At 39.6% G+C, this 27041-nt stretch overlaps 1 long non-coding RNA gene across 2 annotated transcripts in view; it reads left to right on the top strand.

The window, feature by feature from the left end:
• The first annotated feature begins 3179 nt into the window (after window positions 1–3179).
• The window catches only part of LOC122871786, a 30931-nt gene continuing 7069 nt past the window's right edge, over window positions 3180–27041 (top strand). The window contains exons 1-2 of one of the 2 annotated variants that reach the window (XR_006376926.1): window positions 3180–4664; window positions 5529–5706. This is a non-coding gene — a long non-coding RNA (uncharacterized LOC122871786). The remainder of the gene's footprint in view (window positions 4665–5528; window positions 5707–27041) is intronic. The other variant, XR_006376927.1, reaches the window with a different exon arrangement.

Raw genomic sequence — 27041 nt, 5'->3', positions numbered from 1 at the left:
CCCCCCCCCTTTGGGGGCAATTTCATGAACATAAATTTGAGCCACAGGAGGTGGTACTAAATCAAAGTTTGAGGTACTTTTATTTATGTGTAAATTTGAAAGAGTCGGTATCAGGGACACATTTTCCATTGCTGCCTGCCACACAACTGAATTGCTCTCGCCTATCAAACAACGCATAACATTTTTCCTGGTATCAGAAGCATATCGCCTTTTCAGTGATATTTATCCAAAACGTTCTGGTTTGTAAAACAGAGTGGCAAACAAGGCAGAACCTACAACCAAGGCCTTAAGGGTTCATGCAAGTTCAGGTTATAGCAGGCTCCAGGTTATGGGTCGATAAGTTCCCGTTGTGGAAAAGAGCTATTCATCTACATCACTGCAGTCCTCAGTCAGTGCCTTCACTGGCTCCATTCAGCTACAGAACTTCTATGCACTCAGAAGCGCTCTGACAGCATTCACAGGCTCATCAGATGCTTGACGCTACACATCAATTTTTAATACTTTTGAGACAAGACTTTACAACTCTGGAACGATGTCACAGCATCAATACTTTTCTCCTGTCTTGATTATTGCACGGTAAACAGTAGTATTAGCATAATGCTATAAAGTGTTCTACCTCAAATGTGCTCTTGCAAATAATGTATTTGACTGCTGTGCGTTGCTTTAGTCTAGCAAAAAATTGGGCCAAGATAAACTTTTCTGCTAGGCAAGCTTCTGTTTTAATTGATGCAAAAAGTACATTTACTCTAAGTACTGTACTTAAGTACAGATTTGAGTATTTCCAATTTATGCTACTGTATAATTCTACTTCACTACAATTCAGTTGGAAATATTGTACATTTTACTCCACTACATTATTTTGACAGTTAAGGTTAGTAGTTACTTAACAAATGAAGATTTTACATGTAAGACATATGATGTGCTTATAAAATATGATGCAATGTTATAGATGAATCTACCCAACAGTGTGTAAAATAACTCCATATATAATTACATAACACTCACAGGGCACTTTAAGAACATTTCGCTAATAATACTTGTATGTTTTCACCTAAATAACAGTTTCAATACAGGGCTACTTGTAACAATTTTTTTATATATATATTGTGGTGGTAGTACTTAAGTTAAGGATATGAATACAAAATAAAAAATAGGGATGACATGGACTCCTGGAAATGTTGTTAGGCCAACATTGTTACTATATTGTCTAAAAACTAGGGCAGACCAACAAAAACTTTGATTAAACGGCACATCAAAATTTCTCTTTACTTGATTTTCTTTACATGGTTATACATATATCACACATCCGTTGCACATGCAAGCATGTTCAAACACACTGACACACAAAAGCATATATAAATTAAAAAGATGTACAGCACAGACGCTCACGTCATGCACGTCTGCAGGACTCCATTTGAGATTCATAAGCATTTAATGAGCGTCTCGTGGGTGGCAGCATGTCTGACCTTGCTCACACCCCTCTCTTACTGTCATAGGATGCTGAGAGGGAGGTGACAACTCTGTTTGTGTGTGTGTGTGTATGTGTGCCTGATCACTTATCTCTATTTGAGAAATTTGGACGTGTGAGAACAATATACGCACACATTTTGAATATATGCACATATGTCTGTGATGGGTCGGGTATTTGAAATGTCAGCGGATGTGTGCACGTGGCTCCGTATGTGTCTATATGTGTGTTTATCTGTGCATGTGTGAGCGTGTGGGTGTTCAACATGGTTGTCAAGTGCTTGAGCAGGCCAATCTCTCATCTGCCATCCATTCAGATCAACTGACATGCAGCCAAACCAAACAGACAAAGACAGAGCGGAAGGCATCACTATGCAGCTCAGCAGTGCAGTTTGTCCTGACCCTGTCTGGGGCCCTCTACTCTCTGCTGATTCTAATGAGCTCCCCCAGGATTAGACTTAGGCGGCCAGCGTCCCAATGAGGGGGTACAGGGAGGGTTGGAGGGGCGATATCAATACACCCACACAAACATTGCACTCACCTCAGCAAACAGACACAAACTTGTTTGTGGAGGAAGGCATTAGAAAGTACTGTATCCACTACTTACTGTAAATAAGCCTGAGAAAAATACTTTTTTCAGCACATTCATCCAGATACACGAGTAGTTTTTCTAAACATACAATACAAAGGTTCCTGCACACAAATCAGAGCTCCCTTAGGATTTCTAACATGAATCTTTAGAAAAACTGTATGGATAAGATATCATAAAAAATATGATATCCCAAGACCAAAGCAATTATTAGGGGGGAAAAATGTTAATCTAATTGGATTTGTGTTTATACTCATTATAAATGCTATAGGCTCAATCATTAACATCCTTAGAATTACTTGGGGAAACTAGCAAACAATCTTCACATTGTCAATCATCTGTGCTTTGAAAGAACTTATTAAAATATTGTGGGGGGTTTTTTGATAAAAAACATTTGAACTTCATCTTATACTCTTTTCTACATTCTAAATGTCCAACAGATATGGAGCAACATTAGAATTCATTTGGAGTGGTGTCTCTGGCCACCAGGGAGATGAGATGAGAAAGATGAAAGTGAGTCAAAACAATGAGCTTAAACAAAGATACTAAACTGCTCCAGACGGCCGAGGGGTACAGCAGAGTCGGGTGTGGGTTCATCACTACAAGCAAGCCTTTTCACATACAAGAAGTCATAGGATCCATATAAACATATTGATAATAACCACTTTAAATAGCAAATATTTGTCCTCTACCTTAGTGTGCTTCTTGCCTTATATAGGAAGCTGTGGAAGGGATTTGTTATCAACCACTCTTAGATTTCTTAGATTTTCTATACACAATGTCCTTGCACACTAATAAATGGCTGATAAACAACGTAAAATAATCAACTTTTAATGGTTGCCACTTTTAGGTTTGCATTTTTCATGATGGACATCTAAAAGACAAACAGACTGTCAGTAAAAATTTAGTAGTGGCCTTTTTCACAGAACAAGTCACTACGGTCACTTTTCCAAGCTTGTTAGAAAAATTGAAGGAGACACAAAACAGTCGACAGTATTCCTGGCTCACCCTCTAGCCACCTCTGTTTTCATTTTTACTTTTTTATGTGCTGTGCATGCTTAGAGTGGTGAGATTTAGAAAGCCTAAATGGTGAAAATATCTGCGATGTGTACTGTACAACATTATACCCATATCCTAAGAGGACAATTGAAGCATGTGTTGCTCTCATTGAAGGATAAATGTCACCTTATTACTGTGCAGTTACATACAACTTGTAAACATACTTTACCTGAATGAATCGAGGTAAATCAGGATTTGGAGTAGAAATGTGTCAGTGTTACATTTTCATATATATTTGCTTTGAATGTCGTATTTGTGCTTAATTAGAACCGAAAAGAAAAGAAATGTAGTCATCTTCATCCCTTCAAAAAGACACAAACAAGGAAAAAGTTTTGTATTTTGTGCTCAGAAGTTCCATTCGCTGGAGTCCCAGCCATATCAACTACAATCGTCTATCTACTGTTTTTAAAGTCATGTTCTGTCTTTGCAAGTGACACCAAACCCTTATTTGCCTGCAATTTCCCTCATTGGAATCAAAGGTTAAATGGTAAGAGGGCTGATCAGGTATTGTCTGTGCTAGACAAGCTCATTAATGTGTCACAATTCATTATCAGAGCCTTGTCCTCACCTTGTCAGGTGGCTAATGGGAATATCAATCATAGGCTACCCCATCACGACCCTTCTCACATCTTTGCTGCGCATCTTGCCTCTGTTGACTTCTCATCCCGAAATACCACCAGGCCCAAACAGATCTGTCTGGAACAAATGTCAAACACAATTCGGCTCAGGAGTAAACACCCACAAACATGGCTGACATATAGAGTGCGATTCTTCTTTCTACATTGCAGAGGTGCCGGTGCTGCTGTTTTACAGATGTGTTCCAGCTGTTGTATTAAGATACAGTGTGTTTTTTGTGACAAGGTGATGAGCCTTTGTGGACAAAGGAAAATTATGAACTTTTATTTTTGCTGAAGGGAAGACTAAATGCTCTCAGCAACAAAGCTGATAGGAACTCATAAGTGGGCAACGTCATATAAGTATGCAAATACAATGTAAAGTGAGCAATACAAATAATGGATAAGATTAGAAAAAATATGTACAAATGGCAAAGAAATAAGAGTTAGAAGCGTTATTATATACAGTACCATATAAAAAAAAAAAAAAACAAAAGTGAGTTGACTTTTCATTTGATTTAAATGTTTATTTAAGTTACAAACAAATAAAAAATATGTTCTTTCTAATTTAATCATTTAAATTTTTTGTTTAATTTGATTTAATTTTTCATAAAAAATTTAAATTGATTGGATTGAATCTTGAACTTTTAACTTTCAACACCAAAAACAGTACATGTATTCAATCATGTTCTTCAGCTACCGTAGATTTTCAAATGTTCAGTTTATTCCTAACGACCTTGAACACCCACACAGGTGCTGATAAGCGTGTGACTTAGCATAACGAGCGCAAGGCTCGTGCAATTACATCAGAAAACATATCGTTTTTAAGCAAGACACAGTATATTTAGAGATTGTATGAGTGACAATTAAGGGCTGTTTTGAGTTCCTGATCAGAAATCCTTTTCTGAACAAACTTGCAGATAAACAGAGATCTGGTAAGACATTTTTTCCTACCATTTTTGTTTCATGCTGCTTAAATAGGTGTTTTGAGAGTGAGATTCAGGTTGGACAAAAACTAGCTCCCAACATTTCACCTACACCCAAGACTGTCTGAATAAACACATTAATTAAGAAATTAAAAGTGTTAAAGTCCTTGTATAATCACTTTAATTGGTTCCTGAATCCATTAAACAAACATAATAGAAATATCAATGGTAGAAGTTAGGGGGTGTCAATGAGAAAGCTGCTGCTCTTTGTTGAAGATTTTTTACAGTTATCCTCTGATGTTTCTCAATTTAAATGAGTATTTACAATAAATGTTCCAGAGGCGACTACTTCATCTAAATGAGTCACTGTAATTAGTTAATGTAGGTAATTATAACAGCCAACCATACAGTTAATTCCTTTTTGCCTCCATGCAGTCGGTTCAAGTATGTCATTATAATACCTTAACAGGCAAACCTGTGAAGCTTTAGTCATTTAGCCCTGCTGGCTTATTGTATCATGCTGAATAGCTTGACTTTCATGATATAGTGATTTGAAGACTGGTTGTGTAGTTTATTTAATAAAAATGAAGGTAATTGTCAAAGGAGAAGGAAACAGTGATCAGTAGATGACATATAATGCAGAGAGAATGACATCAACGCCAGCTGGTCAGGAGGCCAAGCCAGAATTCCCTAACTCTTTTTTTTTTTTCTCTTTCTTCCATCTCCACCTTTTTTGTTTCGAGTTCATATAGAGCCAAGGGTGAAAGGAGTTCATCGACTTGGACAGCTCGATAGCAGGCGTTACCTCCAAAGCCACTGCTCTCAAATTGCCCGTAATTTCATTTTTGTGCGTAAATATGTGTTTCTTGTCAGGTGCGTGGCAGCGGGAAGAAAAACAGGCACGCAGACAGCTCTGACAAGCAATTACACAGCAGCTTGTTTGGGAGGCAGACTGGGATGAGCTCTGGTCTGATGGCGGGGCACAAGATTGAATACTCCAGAGACGGAGAAGAAAATGGCCAGAGGGAGAACACTGGTGAGACATCCACAGGTACAACACTTGGGTTTTATTTTATTCTAATGCTTGTGTTGTTGATTGAGCACATCTGGAGTGATGGAAGGAAATTACTTGCCACAATTCAGGCAAATAAACCCACAACACTTTGTTTGTTTTGAGATCCTGCTGCAACCATCTTGTTTAGTCTTGTCAATAGTATATTTTTGTGGAAAAGCAGATTGACCTTGTGGTTAGGATTGGCATCTCTTATTGTAGCTTTAATCCCAGAAACAAGCTTTAGATCTGAAGTAACAATAGCTTTGTTTACTATAAAAAGCCTGTTTGTGGCTTAATTGAAGCAGATCCTTTTGTCCTTTGAAAGGTCCTTGTGTATAAAAGTGCACTCAATAAGAACCATTAGCATCATTCTGATTATTCTGATGGCATACGTTTTTGTTTGTATGGCGAACGTTTGTGTTGTTCTCCAACAAGAACAAATTGTTCTGTATTGCACACACTGCCTCCAAAATGATTGGCCTCTCCAACTCCAATATCTGAGATCTGAATAACGCAGCCATCGCACCACCTCAACCTTGTTTTCTAATTTCGTATGTCTGCCTGTCATCAGGTTGACATTGCTTGTTAGTGCTTTCCAAAATGCATATAATTGCACAATAAGGGTTTATATGAACATTTTCTGATCTGCTTCATCTATGGTTAAAGGTTCCACCACGAACTATTCCCTAAATGTTCAGACTGACAGTTCGAGTTGAGTTATTCATGCGTATTTGACCACTCGACTGTTTGTGCAGTCCCTGTTTATTTGCCACTGACAGTACCGACCATATAGACCTTAGCTGTAAGTTAACTAGCAATGTACTTATCGACTGTGTTTGCGTGACAGCGGACTCAGAACTCACCAAGAACCCCAGTTTTCTGTTCTTTTCCTCTCGTTTCTCTCCTTGTTCTTCCTGTCTCTTCCTGTAAAGTCCGAGGATGACTGTGAAAATTTCGCTCAAATTGAAACATTTACTTGCATGGACATGTCTGCCTCATTTTGCGTCTATTCGCACCCACTCATGTCTTTCCAGTGACTGTGTATGCAGTCGCGCTGCCTCTAAAATTCACGTTGTGTTCTGTCTGGACACACCATAGGTTTTGCAGTGCGTATACATCTACTGTACACAGCCTTTCAAAGTGCTGAGTATGTTAAATTTGGACACAACAGTGGCGTTCAATAAAATAACTGATAGACTGCTAGATCTGACTGCAGTTTTTCCTCAGGTCTGCTATATAAGACCACAACCCTCACAGCCATCCTGTCATCACTGCTGATATCACTTCAGCAGTCTATAGCAGTGCAGGAGACCATGCTGACAGTGGTTACATCTGATACGTAACCTTCCCGTGGTGCACACATATGTTGATGTCAGAGTCCGAGGCTGAGGATGTGGCTTTGACAGATGGGAGGGCCGGCCCAGCTCTTCCCGGCCGTGAACCAGGAAGTCTCTCCCTCAGGGGGAGTCCCAGGGCGAAGTGAGATGGCTCCATGGGAGAGAGTACAGTTAGTCCATTCAGGGATGTTCCATTAACTTGATTAATGGCCTAATTACTGCCAGTAAACAGTCCTAGGAGATAAGAAGCAGAAAGGAGGAGGGAGGTTGGGGCAGTAGTACCAGGCTAGCCCATGGTCAGTCAATTACAGTTGTTCTTTTGTTCCGAGGGAACACAAACCAGACTTCTACCTCTTTTTCAACCTTTCGGCTAGTTTCACTTAGGGCAATGCTCTCTTTTTCAGTAACGCTTCACATTCACACAGTTCCGCACAGTCACGCATGGAAGTTGCTGGAAGCTGCCCAGTGTTGGCCTCTATGTGCCTTAAGAGCATCTTAGCAGTAGTGATGAAGGAAGGGCAAACACTTTTATTTTCCCTACTCAGATTTAAATCCTCTGATGCAGATGAGGTAACTTTTTAGGGGGCTTTATTCAAAAGTGGACAGTAGAGAAGTGACAGGAAATGAGGAAAGAGAGAGGGAGGGAAGATGAACAATCATGTTTAGGTAAATTTCTGACTGATAAAAGCAAATTGAACTGTTTTACTTATATCATTCTATAAACTCTAAAGCAGGGCCCAGAGGCCAGGTTGGCTACGTTGTGTTCACCCATTCACACTAATGGTACTCTTTTATCCATATATCTTATATGGGTATAATCATCACTGGAAGGAAACAACGACCAGGTTTAAACTCCGCAAATCACGCTCTGCCATCTCTCTGAAAATAGTATCTGATTGTGAAACAAATAGCCTCCACAAACGCTTTGGAGTAGCATGTCTGGTGCCCCCTCTGCCATCTCCAATCGCCGTGTGGGCGGCTCGCTTCAGCCTCGCTTCCCTCTCCCCTCGTCTCCCTCTACAGATGTGGGTTGAGTGAGGCCTTTGCTCTCTCGCTGAGAGAGGCGAGGAAGCGAGCCTTCATCCTCCTCCACACTAGTCTGAAATGCAGCCAAGTTCAGCGAGGCTGCCGCGACCCCACCCCGTGCAACACTTACAGGTAGTGCAAAGGCTGCTTCCTGCTCCATGACGATGGGACAGAAATGTGGGTTTCTCTGGTAATTAGCAATAATAAGGTGGTGAAATGAGTGGAATTGATTATGCGATTTATGCAAGGACAGTTTGCATTATGATGTGTGGGCAATATAACTGAGAATTCATCGACTTTGTTGTGGTAACCTCCACTTACTGGGTTGTATTTGCTATATCATGTGTTGCCAAATTCTTTACAAGATGTCTCATTTACTTGACATGAATGATGGTGATGACTGTAAAAATGATGCTTGACTGCATTTTTCTTTTGCGTAATGGAGCCAATTTGCTAAATTAAGACAATATTTTGATATATTATAATTTGCAGTTGTTGGAGAACTTTCCGGCAGTATGAACTCTTTCTTGGCACTACTTTATTTATTCCTGCTTCTTTAACTATGCAAATAACTGACTTCTTAACTCAGGCTTCATTTTGAATCCCTCTCACACCATTTGTTGTTGACTTGTTCTGGAATGCTGACATTTTCCTTTAAAATAAAGGGCTTTGGCCCTTTCCCAAGAACACATGTATAAAATGGGACTCTCCTATATTGTTTTCATTGATTCTGTCATGGCAACCTTGTAACAGAGCCCTGCTTCATAATTGGATTGCTACATTGGACACAATAAGCTTCAATTCCCCAGCAAATGCCAGAGAGAGACAGAAGAAAGCGGAAATTCTTGTCTGTTTTATGCGCTGCAATGCTGCAGAGAAATGAGGAACAAAGAACCGAAGAGCTGTCTGATAGTGGTGTATTTTCTGTGTGAATGAGAAAAGTACAGTAACAGGATGTTAGATGAATATAAACATTACAGTAAAGAGAGGGAGAAGAGTTGATTTGGTCTGTTTGTTTACTCATTTCATGAGGGCTTGTAGCTTGTGTGCAAACATTAATTTAAACCCAGGGAGTAGAGTTAATAACTGTATGATTAGAGTTTCATGATTTTATTGTATGTATCCTCAGGCACATTGCATTCTGCGAGTGTTGTTGAGGAATGCTAAATGCTCCCCTCGTGGTTTTGGTGTTTTACAGTAATTGGCAAGATTCAGAACCGGCATGGGTACACAGACTTACCTGAACAAGAAAATGGCTGTCAAGACATAAAACTGCAGAATAAGTGTGTCATCCGGTAAATACGGAGATTTTGTGATTTTAGCTTTTAATGATGTACTATCTAACAGTTTGTTTTTCCTTACAATGAGCAATATAACCTCACAGATCTGGTAACTCTTAGTCTTGATTTTAATGATGGAAGGTTGAGTGGAAGTAACATCACTGAATGGAAAAACTTCTAACATCTAACATATAGATAATACTGGACTTCTGCTCAATTTTGCCGTGTGAAATAGTTCACTTGTGTGCTGGCTCTGTTCTGAATGAACTTTATTGGCACTGTCAGCCAGGACGAGTGCAGCCCAGCGAGCCATGACAAGTTAATAGTGTTTTTCAAGAGCAGTGTCCAAAAGGTCTCCAAACACAGAGAAACATTTTTTTTAATACTTCTATACACAGACATTTTACCAGTTTATTAGTTTTAATCCTTAAGATTTCAGTCATGGCTGATTTGGCAACACCCGTGGTTACAGTGGTAATGTGGTTTAATACTGCAGCAAACACTCCTTTAGCAGCTACTTTGTACAAAGTCGTGTTCTTTTAATAAAGAAGTCAGTCAATAATTGGCCTTTTAGCAGCGTGCCATGAGCAACCACGATCTGATGTAATGCTCCTGTGGCTTCTTCACAATAAAAGCAATGCTGTGTTTCGACAGGTGAACGTTTTAAATGTGAAGCAGTAGCAGCGACTCTGCCACTTACAATGAAAACTGACTATTGCTAAAAATATGCTGACCATAAATAATATCAAAAGCAAGTTTTGATTTTGTGAAAATCTTAAGGATTATAACTTTGACTTAAAAAAATTATAAATACCAGCTATAAGATCTAACACATGACACATAAAAGTACATATGCAAGATATTGAGATCCATCCCTTAACCTTGCCCACTGCTAAATAGTTGTCCCTGTCAATTTATGTTACTAAGAAATTACCTCCTAGCCCATTCATTTAGTAAAATGCAATAATAGAAACAGATGCAGTTCACTTTCACCAGCATTTTGTGTATTTGTATATTTTTAAGATAGTCTTCCAGCTTCTGATTCTGGAGAGAGACGTTGAAGTTTTCATCAAAAATACTTTCAAAAAGTTACTTTAAAAATGTCACTGAGTAATATTTGTCATGACGGGAGGAAGATGAAAATTGCTTGTTTAGATGATGAGAAAGAAATTACCAAAAACAAAATACAGCTTGATTCGTGCAGGATTAATATTTTAGGGAGACTTCTGTCTTCACAAGAATGCACAAATAGGTCATTTGTGCTGGAGGCTTTACAAACAACTGACATGACAGGCTGAGTCAAAATTAAAATCGCCAGCGGTCTCTGCAATTATTGCAAATCACTGGATGTCCACAGCTCATATTGATCCTGCGCAAAAAGAAATGTAGTGGGAGTGACAGCTGTAATTTGTGCTAAAAGTTTTCAGATGTTCCAACTACCTTTCTGGTTCTTGTGACACTCCAAAAAGCAGAGGAGGTCTAAGCCATCATCTTCAGCACCTTGACAGGATCTTTATTGTTGTTTTTTTTCCCTCCTGTTGAATTTAAGCAAAGGGAAATGTAGAGCACAGTGGCACAACAGATGGCATCTCACACCCTCACTGTCCCCTGAGCCCACTCAGTGACCAGTGCCATGCTGCCACTCTGGGCACAAACACTGTGAGGCAGAATTCATTAGCGGGATCAGGCTGGCAACAAGGAGGTCTGAAACACAAGGATTTGCCGGTCAGACTCGGACCCAACATTCCCTGTGTCATTTCCTCAGTTTGTCACCCACGTTGTTGCTGCGAGTGCAAAAACCACCACCAGTGAACGATTATCACTCAGCCTTGTGGTGAAGATCCCTGAAAACGAGTCATTGATTCGGGAAATGAAACTACCTTGAGCTAAACCAACTGTGTGTAAACACTCTTTGTCGCCGCACACCAAAACAAATCCATATAGAAGACACAGTCCTTCACAAGGGATTTTCAAACACCTCACTCTGTCACAGTGTCTGGATTGCGGTGGCAATAAATGGATTGAGGCAACCAATTCACAGTAAAATAACTTTTGCCGGCACGCTCTAACCTCGTTGCTGGCCGCATCCCAGCCTCTTATGTTTGGCCTTTTTATACAAATCACATTACGGTCCTTTTGTCGCAATCTTCAGTTCAAGACTTTGAATTGGAATGAAATAGAAACAGACACTTCTGCTAAGGCGCAGCTGCATCATCACTAGGAAGGTCATTGCAGTACTTGTGTTTTTAAATGACCTCTCTGATAACTCTCTGAAAGACCACGGATAACAGAAAAGCTGCAGGTCCGGGTCAATTAATGTTTAGTTCTTGGAGAAATTCTGAGGTGCTGTTGGAACAGATTCCAGCTTTCTGCAGTACACTGCATTTAAAATAAACCTCTGTTTCATTTAGCAGCACACTTTGTTTCTCTTTAACAACATTGAAAACATACTCAACCATAATATTCTGTCTTGTGTTGTGTTTCTTCCCTTTTTGCATGAAAGATGTGATGGTTCCATTTGTTGTCTGGCAAGAATCAAAGATATTTCTCCTCTCCACATCTGGTATCATCTGCTGTTTTCATGTTCATAATCTTAAATTGGCACGGGATGAGCACAGTTGGTCAGCTCTATTTCTGTCCTGTCCAGTCAGTCTGCCTGTTTATCTGTGTGTCTCAAACAACTTAGTCCCCAGAAAGCGAGAGAAGCTGCAGCTATGTTCCTTGTAACATGCAGTATTCCCCTTGAAGAACTCCACACTATGTTCACTGCAAACTCTGGCTCCTGAGACAGACTGACTGACTCTCACTCTCTTACAAACAACATGACTCCTGGATTTCCAAACCTGAGCAGAATAGCAAAATGGAAGGAGATACACATGATAGAACATGGTAGTATAGTTACCATTTTATTCAACAGATTTGTTTCTGGAAGGATCATGGCTGCAAATAACTGACCTTTTAATAACTGAGAGTGTCCTGAAATTGAACTGTAAAACATCATTAGAAGATTTTAAAATCCTATCTGTAAAGTAGTTACAGTCTCACCTACATGATCTGATTGGCTCATGCTAAATTAGTCAAACACATCCTGCCAAAATCGAATATTCTCTTAAATTATACATTGTTTCCTTCCCAATAAGCCTCAGAGTAAATCATGATTTCACCACATGCCTCTGTTTGACTCACAGTTAAATCTGTCCTGTCTGAATGTAATGCAATATGCATTATCAATTTGTGTCTGAGGAATGGTGGGGTGGTTTGGAAGTTCAGGTCCAACAGCACCACCCTCTGACCATCCTGAGGAACTGCAGGTGGTCTCCGGTCTCCATGTATGACTCACAATCTAAATTATGCATCCCGGATATGTGTCATCTTAGCTATATGGCAGGAAAGTAGCAGATATATTAGTTATGACAAAGTGTTGAGTGTGGAGGCTTTAGCTTGTCCATCAATCAGACCTGTACTCAATAAAGCAAAATAGTACAGATAGCACCATTCAAATATTTCGGGATGATGGAGGTCTTTTTTTGACTGACGAGGTTTGATGCTGTGAGATAATGATGTAGCCAGTTGGAGTAAGAGAGAGTAAAGAGAAACGCTAAAAAAAGACACACCCATCCCAGTGCCCAATAGGATGGGTGCTGGACCACAAAATACCCAGCAGAGTTGAAACAAATAGATCTGCACACCAAGTAGCTCCCATAAAAAGGATTTTAATAGCGGTGACGTTTCGAGCAATGAGGATTTTGACAGTAGACCATTTTTGTGAATAACAGTAACACTGGCGTTTTGTTTGTTGTGTTCATTTTTGAGCGTTCTTCTTTACATATGGTGTCACTTTTTTCCCCAAAATAATAGATAAATACACAGAGGCGCCTCGAATAGGTAGTATATATGACGGCTATTAGGCTGAGTCCTTTATGAAGTACAAACTATTGGTGGTACATGTATTTTTCTTTGTATAGACTGTGATTTTTTTTTATGTACCTTTTGTATATATGTAGCATATATATCCGTGTATAGGTTTTAAGTATTTTTGACTACTACTAGAAGACACAAAAACACACACCAAGGAGGCAGCTTCACTGGTTTGTTTCCCTGTCTTGACACTTCCACTGAGTTGTTGAGGAAGACACCTGTCTGATTCAGCCACTCCCGGATCAGCCGGTTGCGCCAACAAACTCCTCGAACTCGAGAGTCCACTTTAGGGCTGGGACGGGCTGAAAATTCCCCCAGCAACATGATGTCAGAGTCCCTCAGTGGCCTCCTCTCATCCACTACAGAGAAATATGCACACACAAACACACATCTACACACTCCTGTCTGTCACTGCTCACCGTTGGGGTTGCCACAGACATGCGCTGACATCACAATTAAACCGAGAACGCCCCAGCACTGCACGGTCATCCATCACATGCATCACAATCACACCAACACACACACACACACACACAGAGATGCACTTCCTCCTACAATGTACAACATTCAGTAAAATAAGAAACATTTATTTTAACAAGTTCAACTCTGTAATCTCAGATTTCAAAGAGCTAAATGAGCTCTCAAAATTAAAAATACTCCTAGGAGAAGGAGACAGGGCAGATCTTGCAGCCCAATATGTATCAACATGCCATAACCTGAGGGACAATGAATGACCTAGACACACGTATTTGTATTTTTAACTGCAAATCAGTATTTTTTTTTATTCTCATTATTACTATATTATCTTACATATCTTTATATATTCTAATAGCACATTTTTTTCTGTTTATATTTTTATTTCATACATGCTTTGGCAATGTTAACATCTGTTTTCCATGGCAATAAAGCCCAATTGAATTGAATTGAAAGGAGTGTCTTCCTGCATGCTAAGAGGGAAGTATGCATCTCATGTTGGCAGCAACACAAAGCATCATGATTGGAATGTGAAAATACATTTTCAGCCTCAATTGGTCAGCAGCCTCCATTATTATGCTCCTCTTGAGTGGATTTTCCTCCAAGATAAAAGAACAACATACTTCTCCCTTTTCCATCACTGGCTTCCCCCTTTTTTTCTTCTTCATTTTTGAAAAAAGATTAGACTAATATTATCACTATCCTACACTTTTCCTGCTAATACCCCCCAAGTGAGTACTCAGTCATGCCACAGAGGTGCAGATAATTTCCTGAGTATCAAGGAAGATGCCCTCTTAGGGGCCCCTGGCACTCAGCAGGCAGGCGGCCCCATGATTTTGATCTCATCAAGCGAGCACGTCCGCCTCCATTAGTCTCTGGCATTGTGCTCGAAATTGCTCTGACTTGTCGGGTGATTACCTCAAATGAACAATTAGGCGACTGGCTGTCACAATAACTTGCTCCCCGTCTGTGAATTGGCTCGCCGGTTTTAACGGCTGCTGCTGCCATCAAGGTGCTCCAAATAAATGATCCATTCTGGAGGGGAAATGTCAGCTCATGGCTCTCATAATGAATTGATGCGCAACATCTAGTCGCATACACTGTAATGGGATGATGAAGGAGATAATGCTGCTATTGGACAATGAATACATTGGCACACAGGAAGTGTCTTGATTGAGCCATGAGGAGATCGGTTTATGGTGAATACATTTTTGGTTGTAAAAAAACTAAATAATGCATTAGAGTGGAAAATATGTGTTCACATGTGCAAGATTCTTTAGGAGAGTTTGGATGCATTAAAAGCAGCCTCACCATGTGAAGGATGGGCTTCATCTTCAGGGCATGCAGAGGGCACAAAACCAACATGTTTGGGAACGTCATTACTTCATCAGTCCTCGTTTTAAGCAAATCTAGAGAGAGTCACAGTCACTGATGACAACTTGCTTGAGTTGTTTGTACTCTTCCCTCTTCATCATAAGTGCAGCACAGCAATTCTCTATTCATCACTGTGTTGCCCCATGCCCTCCCCAATCCCCCAGCCCAGAATTGGGAGCAAATCTGGTCTGTTCTGATTGGTCTCAGCCACAGTGGGCAAGTCATCAGAAGTAGCAGCCATTGGTTCCGGACACTCTATGAGGCATAGACATCCAGTTGAATGTAATCTGTGTGTGTGTGGTTTATGTTAGTGTGTGTCTACCTCTCAGCCAACTTGAGGAGAGCCCCCTCAAGGAAATCCTGCATCAGTGCCAACCAGATTACCGATCAGAGCGTGACCAATGTCAGAAAGCGCAGAGCGTAGTAATGCGGCCTAATGGCGAGACAAGCCTGGGACTCTTTAATGGTAATGAATACACAATGTGAGCCTAAGGCGGGATGAGAGGGAGGGTTGGGAGTCGTGACCAGACTGGTGAGAAGGGAGAGACAACAGTGTGTGGGGAAAGGAAAGGAAGGTGTAATGTTTACTGTGTGTGTTCAGGCGGGTTGACAGAATAACACCTTACAGATTGAATCTGAAATTGTTGGACCCCACACTGTTTTTTACTGGTGTATCAGTTGTACACACTGCAATGCAGCAAGAAGAAAAGCCTGAAAAATTATGATAATATCTGGGGCCATCAGCAAATGGAGTTTGTCCAGTCGTCATTAAATGTTCAAATTCTCATTTTTTCTCAGCACTTTAAGGACACTTAAAGATCATTAACTTTGGCTTAAAACTTGTGTTTGAAGGTTCATTCTTGACCTGGGGAAAAAAGAGATTTGACAGAACATTTGGACATCTACAACAACGTGAAACAGAGATGTTCCGGAACTGCTAAGAAGTGGACCTTGAGGTGACATTGATTTGTCAATACATAACTTTCACCAACACAATAATAGTAATTTTGTTTATATTAAAAACGACTGAAGCCGAAGTCATGACGTCACATTCGGACTAGGCTCTTTTCCGCTAGCTTCTGTAACTCAATGCAGTCTCTCATTTAACTTTTTTTTTTCATCTGTCTTTCTGAAAGAATGAAGTGTTTTCCTGGAGTTTAATTTCCATATTCTTAGACAATGCAGCATCCACTACAGCACGGACTGATAAAAATTTAAACTTTTGTCCTCTGTCCTACTGTTGTCTGAGCTAGCAGCGACCCCTCAACTTGCTCATGGACTCGCCTCCTCTGTCGAGCTGTGACGTTTAGCCAGGGCTCGTCTTGGAGCAGAGCACGTAACTTCCGGTTGCACTTCGGTTCTCTATTGTGCATGCTGGCTCACCATCATGGCTTAACTGAGCCACCATTAACAAAATTAATTTCAATTAGTTTCACCTGTGCTGTCTTGCTGTGACATGTCGAAACGTCTGTCGCGAAAAAGGTCTATTTGCCAATATACTGTAAGTTTGAATGTGGTAAGTTCCTCAAAAGTCAAGTTTAATCAAGTCAAAAAAACTTCAATGCAGGCCTGTTGCTTTGTCCACCCAAGTACAATTTGAATGTATAAAGTATATTTAAATTGCTTTGCAAGTTGTAGTAGTAAACAAAGAGAAGAACTGAGGGAGGTAGAGATGGGGAGAGAGTGGTTGCAGCTGAGTCTGTCTTGTAGTATTTCTCATTTACTGTCCCTGTCTGTTGTGTGCACAGCCTTTCTCTTCCCATGTGTTGATTTTCAGCCTGTGTGTAACAAAGGCTTCCTTCAGTGGCAGGGCCAATAAAAACAGGAATTAAACGTGATTAGAGCGGATCTTCACCTTTCCTCATATTCTCCTGTGGAAGCCCACAGAGACTCTCTCTATGACTGACTTTCTCAGTCTTTATCTTCCTCTCTTTTCACTTATCTTCAGGGCATTTGGGGGTCTACACCATTTGGTGTTGGCATTTCTATTAGTGAGCTTGATTGTGGCTATCAGAGTGAGGCTGGTGGTTGTGTAGGGAAGTCACAGAAACAATGGAGGAAAACAGAAAATACAGTAAAGAAGCTGTATGTCCAAAATAATATTTTCAATGTCGGCACTATCTGAATGAAGAATGGCATGACTTGCTGCACAGGCTGGAGTCTTGCTGCTGTGTATGTTCTATACAGCAAGCCTATGGAAGCCCACTTCCACCAGGAGAAAGAGAAAAAAAACGTTCTGACATTAGCATTTAGCTCAAAGCACTGCGGTACAGTACAGCTTCACAGAGCCGCTAGCACGGCTGTAGACTATTAGTCTTATTACTTAGTATCTCATAATTTGAAATTACCTTTTTTTTTTTACTTTAGTCATTAGTATTTTCATTCAACATTTCATTCCTAACATGCTTTTTTTTCTTTTTCCTTTTCTTGGTGGAAATGGGCTTCCATACGAGCTAGTAGTGATATATTGTTCCAGAAAGTTAATCAGACATCTCTCATAATGAGTGACTGGCTAGGTGATGGAATACACATTTTCATTTTAATGTATTTTGCTATGCTCTATCATCAAATGTTACCGTGATTTACTCAGTAGTAACCAGTTCAGCGTTTACATTGCCTCTTCTAGACCTATGATGTTTTGTAGGTCATCCATGCCAAAAGATGGTGGCTGCTCTGTATGATAGTGACGTTTAGGAATATTTATTCAAATCCCAGTGTGAAGGCTTAGGCTAAGGAATGACCACATAGCACCAAATGATGACAGTAAAGTAAATAAGGATTTTGCGGATTGCCCCTTTTTAAGTGAGCAGACAGAAAACAGCTGTAATTTCAATCCATACATTTATGTAATCTTTCTTAAACTTCTGAGCCCTTTTTTTAAAGAATCATATCAGTATATAAACACAATCAGGTTTATTCTGTTATGTTATTGTTTCATCATAATTTTAGTGTTGCTGCTGCAGTGATGCAATTTCAATTGTCTCACCTCTTTTCTTTTTTATTACTCCTTCAAGCCCTCCCATCATTTAAATCTTTGTAAAAGGTGGATTCTGATGAGATAGTGAATACAGACGGGATATCATGTGGAAAAAAGGTGTACTCTAGATAAACTTAAAACATACAGATCTCTTCAAGTCTCTCTTTGCCTTAGGAAATCCATTATTTGGATGATTACTTTCTGCTCATGAACCAAGCTACCGCAGGGAGCGCAACCAACGGCAGTCAAAGCGGACTCGCATTAAAATGCAGCTCAAAGTCCACACAGTCTATTGGATCCTATCAGGAGGTGAAATCTCTCAGCCAAATTGATCTGTTTCAACACACATGCCCAGGTTACATTGTACAATAGATTAGATCACTGTGGGAGGAGAAGGCATTAGCAGCTATTCCCTTTTGTCAGCAGAATGATGAGACAGTGGAAACTGCTCATGCTGACTCTGTTTAAGTCTGCTAGTTGATGCTTTAGTCTCACTGTTTAAATCATAAAACCTCAATTGGTTTTCTGTACTGGGGAGCAGAAAGTACAACACACATAGAAGAGCAAACTGTATTGAATTGATAAAAATGTAATCTGTGCGAAAATTCCATATTTAAGATATTAAATGTTGCTCAGTCAGGCCTGGTATTAATTGGAGAGTCTTTGATCCGTCCATTGATTCCATAGAGAAGGTAAAATGAAACTGTATGGTGGAGTTATGAAGTTGTTTTTAAAGAGCTTTTCTAAGTGCACTGTGGTGATTGTTAAAAAGAAAAGTTAGTAGAAAAGTTATGCCAGGTTCAGACTACACGATATCAGCCTGATAATAGCCAGACCCAATGAACGTAGGGCATCGGGAATGAAAATGAGTGTTGGGCGCAACAATTGTTTTATCCCATGTCATAGTGGACAACAACAGATTGCCATTCTTGTTCCCGGAAGCTGGTCCCTAGCACCTCCTTCCCAATGACATCATGCAGGTCATGAAAGATGGCAAGCTATGATTGGTCGGGGACCAACATGTAGTCTGTGATGTCTCTCGGACAAATCACGGCAAGAATGTACAACTCTATAATCGCCTAATCAGACAGAAATTGTGTAGTCTGAACCCTGCATTATCTAATTTTGATTGCTCAATATCAACCAATGATATCACCTTAAGTTAACAACCCCCACACAGGGTCACAAGAAAAATCTGAAAGGTTACTCAGTGAGTCCTCTTTTGGACTTTTTTGTGGGCAAAAAATATGTCTATTAAAAGTCAGTGCAAAGAAAAAGGCTGTCATCAGTTCTGTTTTTAACGATAGTTAAAACATCATGTTTTATAGCAAGCACTGCAGGAATAAGATAACTATATCTCAACAGGATTTAAAACACTAAATTGGGTTTAGTTTAGGTTAGTTGGCTTACAAGTACAAAGACTATATTGGTAGATAAAAATGGAATAAATATATTTTGCCGACAATTATTTTATAAAAGCAGGAAAATAGGCCTTGTAGCATGACAACGTAAAATATGTTGAATGTACACTGTTTCCTTCTATTTGTTTTTCAGCAGATATCTTGCAACTTAGAGGGAGTGTCTTTCTTTTTTGTCATTTTTACCTTCCATCTTTGTATATGCCCCATTTCTCCTCCATTTTTAAAGCTGTAGTTTACTGCCAGCATGCTTGGCCAGGCTTGTGATTCACAGAAAATGATGAGGTAAAGGCTTAAGCCTGGCCAAAAAATATATGGCTCTGAAAATGGATGTCCTATATTTGAGCCACTTTAAGGGGGGTGCTTGATTTAACTAGCCAGAAACTTAAACTGCCTTAAATTGTTAATCCAAACCTTTAGTAGCCCTTATTTCAAGATTTTTTTCACCGTTCCTTTAAGTACAATTCCATTTGCTGTAAAATTGTGTAAGCCATCGACCTTTTCTTGAGAAAGACATCCAGCACCATCGACTTTTTCTGACCCGCTTCCGTTTCTTTTCTTTTTTTTAAGTCTTAATTTGGAGTCAATGCTTATGAGCATTACTAATAATGTCTTTTCCTTAACTGGGGAGGAGAGATAAGTAGAAGAGCATCTGAAATCAATGGAAGAGGATTAAGGAGGACCTTGGGGCTTCCACCTTCTCTATTCAGACTCCTATAGCAAACACATGCATCTCTTTAGCCCCCTGAGGATGGGGTAGGAAATACCTTTAGGCTACACCACCTTAAAAAAGAACACAATAGTACAGTTACTGTGCGTAATGAAACCACTAGCTGACCTCTTTACATTTTGATTCAAATCCATCCGTAGACTGTTTTGGCCTGGAGCTCTCCTTTTATGTTTATTGGGTGTTTATGAATTAATTTGAATGTTATTTGGATTTAAAGTGTTGCTTTTTCTAATGGGAAAAGGTGACTGTACTGTATGTCACAAGGGAACACAGGTGGGACCATTAAAGCTGACATTTCAGTTTCAATTAATATATGCGGCGTATCATTGTAGAACTTTGAATTATGGAAATGCAACCTCAGCAAGGAATTGACTGCCCTAAGCTAAGAAAATTACACTGTGACAAAATAATTAAAAGCCATGTCTAATTTAAATACATGCCTCTGCACTGTAAAATACCCCTCAGACCCCTCAGTGCAAGTCTGGAAAATGCTGCTTCCAAAGATTTTGAAGTGAAATCTCCCCGCTGGCATGATGATTGGACCTGCCTTTGCAATGTGTGATAAAGAAGAAAATAGGATGTAACCCTTTCCACAGAATCAAAACGGTGCCTTGCTCTCTGTGTGTGTGTGTATGTGTGTGTTTTGTGTGTGGTAAAGAACATGGAGAGAGAGGGAGCAATGAGGTGAAATAGAGACAAGATGGAATAGAGTGGATGCAAAATAAAAAAGCAATGAAGATGGAATAAAAGAGAGGGGAGAAAATGGTGTGTGTGTGTCCATGTCCATATGTACAGTGAGCATGTTTGTCACTGTATTCCATGTGTGGGCGTTCATAAGTCTTTCTCTTGCTTATATGCACCTTCCACACATGCATGCACACACATCTATACTGTATGTGGCTGGTATAGGTAACAGCCCTATTATGAAGCAACAGAGCGGTTCAGCCACTATCCCAGGCCTTGCTGACAAAACTCTAATGTATAGGGCCTTGTGCTCTCTGTGCTGGGATTCAATTAGGCTGCCTAACAGTAGGGCCTGCCTGGAATGGGATGGAGGAGTTAGAGCCCTGTCATATGGGCCCAGTGGGGCGGCAAGCCTCCACTCTGTCTGCTTAATACTGGTGTCACCGCTGCAGGGAGAAGCCCACTGCCTTCAGCTCTGACTGACTGAATTAACTCACTTTATTTGTTTGTTTTTTTTTGTTTGTTTTTTGCTTTTTTCTCTTTACAGCTGCACTAGATAAGACTTTTATTTAAAAACAGCATTTTGTCAGCCATAGGTTGTAGAGTTATGCTCTTTGGCCAAATTAAATTCAAGTAGTTTCACAAAAAAATGAATGTGGGTAGGAGAATGGGCACATAGTCTAGAGAAAGCTAGTTCTTTTGCCAAAGTGTGAGGTTGTTTTTTGAATCTTTAATAGTGTGGACTGCTTACAATTGAAGTACCATACAGAAAAAGTGAAAAAGATATGTGGGAAAGTATGCAAAATACAAGAAAGCCAAACAAATGCTTCAGTAAGTCGTTCAGTTCAGCAGAATGAACCTCCTACAATTAAAAATACTTTTTGTAATGACCGCCAAAATGAGAAAAGGCGATGACACCTCCGTAGAAATGGCAGATTTTGCTATTGCTAGCTAGCAACATAGCATTTCACTAGCAAGGACCATCCAACCCTATTCATTCCTACTGTAGACATAAATCTCACAAATAGTTTCATTTTTATAACAGGCTGAGTAATTTCCTCAAACAGCTGGTCACTGTAATCAAACAGGAGTAAATAGTGCATTTGTTGGGGACTATTTCCAGTTGCAGTATAATACATATTTAGTGCACAACAGTGAGAATTTACAGCAGCAGGATGGTGTTTGCAGGATTGATGCAAAATAAACTACAGTGGCAATGTTCATGGTAATAAAGAAACATGTCAGCCAGGGAGCCAATCTGACTCATTGTGTTTTTAATATTTTTTGGACAACAATACAGGTCTATGGCATAGAGGAATAAGATATATCAGGCTTTGGATACACATACACCTGCGATACACTTGTAGGTTTTGGTCTTTTTTGAGATTTGTTAAGAATAATATAGAATCACAAGACTCCTTTTTATGATGTGAAGGTATGGATATAGGAAAAGGTTGTCAGGTTAGGCTTTTCTGGGACAAATGAATACGGAGGAAAAGGACTCAGTTGGTACCTGAAGAAAGGAGAGTGTGGATTGGTATGCACAGTGCTAAATGAAAGAAGGATATAAAGGCTGCAAGGAGGGATAAGAGGATGACTAAAGGGATGGAGCAAAGTAAAGGGAGGGTGGATTGAGAAAGAAGAGACAGGATGAGTTGATGGGTAAACCAGGTATAAGTAGGCTTGACAGTTGATTAGAGGTGTGATCAACTTCACTGTAGGTTCACGGTATACAGACCCTGAGACATTAAGTGTACTTTGGCCAAACACAAGGATATTGAAAATCAAGGGCTTCTTAGCAGATAAGCACTTTGAGCCACTAATAAAATCCATGATTTGTATCAATTTTGGACGTATTTCCCAATTGCCCCACTTGCTTTTTACCCCAAAAACCATATTGTTTTGGGTGAATAAAACTCCATTCATACCCTAAAGTACATGCTGGAAATCTATTAGCTCTAAAAAGGGGGGGTATGAAGATGAGCACCATGACAACCCAAAGCAAACACCAGTGAATCATGGGAAAACATAACACTAGCTACCACCCTTCTGCTATTAATAAGTCTTTTTATAATTTAATGACTTATTTCTCATTTTTCTGTGGCTTGAACTGTGTGGAGAGGCATCCGAATTTTAAGTTATTTTCACATTTGGTTGTGTCTAGAATATTTGACTGTATGACGAGTAGATTCATGAATTGCCATAAGTGGGGTCCTGCTGAGGACACAATTCATAGTCATGCTTGAATTTGGATGAACTGGGGAAGAATTTTCAGCCTGCAATTTGCCAAACTTCACGTGGAGCCCACTTTAAGCTCCTATTTGCCATTTTCTGAATTGTCCTCCTTTGTGCCCACTCCAAACATCACGCCCGTCTCCTTTAACCTTCCTGTGATTGGTGCCGCTGCTGAACACTGTTTCTCCTTCCCGTGTGAGGCCGTGTCTGCAAGCCAGACCAAACAACTTTCCCGACATTGAAGCCAGCTCGGAGTCTAATCAGGGACAGAGCTTTAGAAGCACACCCCAGCTTCAAAACACTCAACGTGAGCACAAAAACGTAACCAGGTAGAGCTATTCCTCGCACTGTCCTCTCTGTCCAACGCCAAGGCCACAGCCAGCGGGACAGTGGCCCCACCACTGGTGACTCAGCGTGGAATAATCAGTGTGGAGCCGCGGCCAGGATTACAGCAGGGCGTGTAGTGTGGGGCGGTAGGCTGTGAGCGAGCAAGGTGACGAGGGTTCTGGGAAGGAGGGGATCTCCCGCCATCAGCAGACCCAGCGTGAGATGTGATAATCATGACCCACCACGGGTCCCAAACCTGGCCGCTAACCAGCCATTATTGAGTGCAATCACGAAGAGGGAGGCCCATCAGAAAGAGAGAAACAAAAAGACACAGCAGTACCTGCCTTTCAGTCTGAAAGAAACACTTTTAGGGTGAAAGAAATAAATGAAAAGTTACTGAGTTGCAATCTCCTGGTACTTGAAATCAGTACGGAAGTGAAAATCCACAGTAAAATATTTTACTGGCAGAGGGCAGAAAATTAAAGTAATTTTTCAATCAACACAAATGGAGTCAACCATAAAAGAACAGTGTTTCCAATATATGGATCCCCAAAGTGTTCAATATTAGATAAATAAAAAATACATTATAAATAAATAATATGAATTGATTTTGTAAATTATATAAATGAAACAAAAATGTGTTAAGTAATTGAGGAAAATTATTAAAATTCAACTCATTATTATGAAATGGTATTTCATTGTTCTTATATCCATAATAACAGAGTTTGTTGGATATCATTTATTTCATTATAGATATTTAAAAATGCACTTCTTTTGAAACTGTTTTTATTTTATAATGGCATTTTCCCAGGGACACGTTTTTTAATGTCACATTTCATTTCATGTCACTAGCCTAGCTAGATAGCCACCTAGGTAGGTAGCATGTACAGCCTTGTTAAGCTAAATAAAAGCAGAGTTTAGTTACTGTGTCTATGTACTATGTGTATTTAGAGCAGGAGCTATATACTTTCCTTGCCACTGTTGCCAAGTGCTTGCTCATGGTGGGAATTGTTGGGTCTGTAAATATAAAGAGTACGGTCTAGTCCTGCTCTATAAGGAAAAGTGCAGATAACTGAGATGATGAGATAACTTCTATTATGAATTGGCGCTGTATAAATAAAATTGAATTGAATACTAGATTCAGACTTACTTTGACATTGTTGTTGCTCTAGCTAACAGGAGCTAAGTGGAAATATTTGGTAGCAGTTGTTGAGCTTGTTAGCTTAAGCAAGGCAGGGGACATGCGATTGGCTGAAAGACAATGAAATAAAATCATTACGAAAGTGAAAAAAAGTGAAATTATGAAATAGCAACATTATGAAAAATGCCACGAAATAAAAATGAACTGTTATGAAAATAAAAGTGATGAAATAACATAATAATAATGAGTTGAGTTTTGATTATTTATTTATTTAATATTGAACACTTTGGGCCTCCATACAAACACTTGCCTACAAACCCACTTTTACCACTTATCTGATTTGCTAATTTGGAATTTTTCCTAAACAAATGTTAGTTTTCCTTTAGAGATGTGCATTGAGATCATTAACACAAGAGCTTTTTTTTTCTTTTTATGTACCTAATTGCATTGCTCTTCACAGAAGAATGCACGCAATGAGAGCGGTTTTGTTATAATAACTGCCAAACGTACAATTACAAGTCCCATTAAGATCCTTTTGAAAAGAACGTAGATACACAAAAGAGATGCACTGAATACATGAGACAAAATTACAGACAGTTGATATCCCTGCTTATTGATTGTCACAGGAACACAATAAAGTCTTTAGTCGTTTTACAGAAGAGATAGAGGTATGGTATTTCCATCTCAGGGGGTGACCAGGCAGGAAAGGGTGGGGGTCATTTTAAATCATGCTTTAATTCAACAGAAGATGACAGTTATTGTCAACATGATTCATATCAAGTTTAATCCCTGTAAGAGAAAGTAATTTAGTGCCTCTGCATGCTTGGTTAAATGAGTAGCTGATTTTTTTTTTTTTTTATTCACTGTATGTGTGGTAGGTGGGTGGTGGTGTTCAATGCTGTAAATGTATGTCTATAGTGTATGTGTGTTTTGTTGTCTTTGCATGAGTGAATATGAGAAAACACATTTAGGGTTAGACAAATTAACAAAAACACCATATTGGAGTTGTGGTGAGGCTATTAGTCTCTACTAAAGAGAAGTGTGCCTGCTGGTAACTCCAAAGTTGTCTTATTTACATATTGTGTGTTCTTAGCCCTCATGCTAACGTTGGCACTGTTTAGCAATCACCTGTTTTTGTTCAGAGTTTAAGGACTTCATTCAGTAGGAGTGCATCTATTTTCCCAGGGTTCTATTCTCCCAGGGTCCTATGTTCCCCAACTCAATATTCTCTTAATGAGACGCATTAAGAAGACCTTTCAATGGGTTTTTTGTGTTATGTTTTTTCCCTAGGTCAAATGTTCAATATATGTTTTCCTGGGTCACCCACCTACAGCTCATGGCCTACTAACGTTATACGCCTTGAAACCTACACCCTCAAATTTGAGTTTTCTTGATTTTAGACATTGATATCTCCACAGTGGCTGAACATATTTTTACCATTCAAACTGCATTTGAAATGTCCATCTCCCTTTGTTCTTTTGCAATTTGAACAGCAAATATAGCCCTTACCAATCTCTCACACCATTAGTTTATATCAAGAGACACACATGCTGGGAACATGGGACCCTGGGAACATAGAGATGAGCCCAATTCAGTTATCTGCGCTTTTCAACACCTGAAACCTAATTTTTTTGAATTCCATTTTATTTCCAGAGTTTTCTGATACACTGTATCTGTATCTATGTCAACATATGTTTGTGTATTTTTGGTCAGGGACTCCTCAAATTCCAGTCAAATTAGTTATTTCATTATCTTTCTATTGTTATGCCTCAGTTTTCTCCAGGATGTCATGACTGTTGTAGGTGCAAAAATCATGACATATTTTGTCTCAGCTGAATTATGTAAGATTTAGTCTCTGAAAGCTTCTCATTTTTGCCTGTTGTATGTCTCAGAATCTGGATCAGGATCATGTACCATATATTTTTGTCATCCAGACTGGAATTGCTAGTTGAGTCCATGCAGCTTTTATGTAGCATTTTTAGCTCAAAATTTAATTTTCGGTTGTTTTAAGTGCAGTCTGTTTGTTATCTTTTCAACTGTGGCTGCAACTGTTTCTGAATAACTTAAAGGACAGATCAAAACATCTGCAGGATTCAGGGTGTTGACTTTGGGAAATATTGCAGCATTGTGAGCTGAAATTTAATTGAGTATTGGGTCTGAGAGCAGGTATAGAGGAGGGTGGTTCTGTTGCGCTGGACTTTATTGTTGAGCTCTAAAGCATTGTGGGTTTAAGTCAGTGAAGCATCTGTGAGCCTCACATGAAAGAAGTTTTTGAAAGAAGAAATAAAGTCTTTGAAAGCTGGGGAAAAATGGCCTAAAATGTCTTCAATTAAATAAGCAGAGCCGGTGATAGTGATAGGGTCAAAGTAGACTGCATCACCACTCTCCAAAAGCAGATTAGACCTTGAGAA

This window comes from Siniperca chuatsi, linkage group LG24, assembly GCF_020085105.1.
Source record: "Siniperca chuatsi isolate FFG_IHB_CAS linkage group LG24, ASM2008510v1, whole genome shotgun sequence".
In the NCBI taxonomy this organism is placed as follows: domain Eukaryota; kingdom Metazoa; phylum Chordata; class Actinopteri; order Centrarchiformes; family Sinipercidae; genus Siniperca; species Siniperca chuatsi.
Note: the sequence above shows the minus strand (reverse complement) of the source record. Positions and strands in the feature narration are given on the sequence as shown.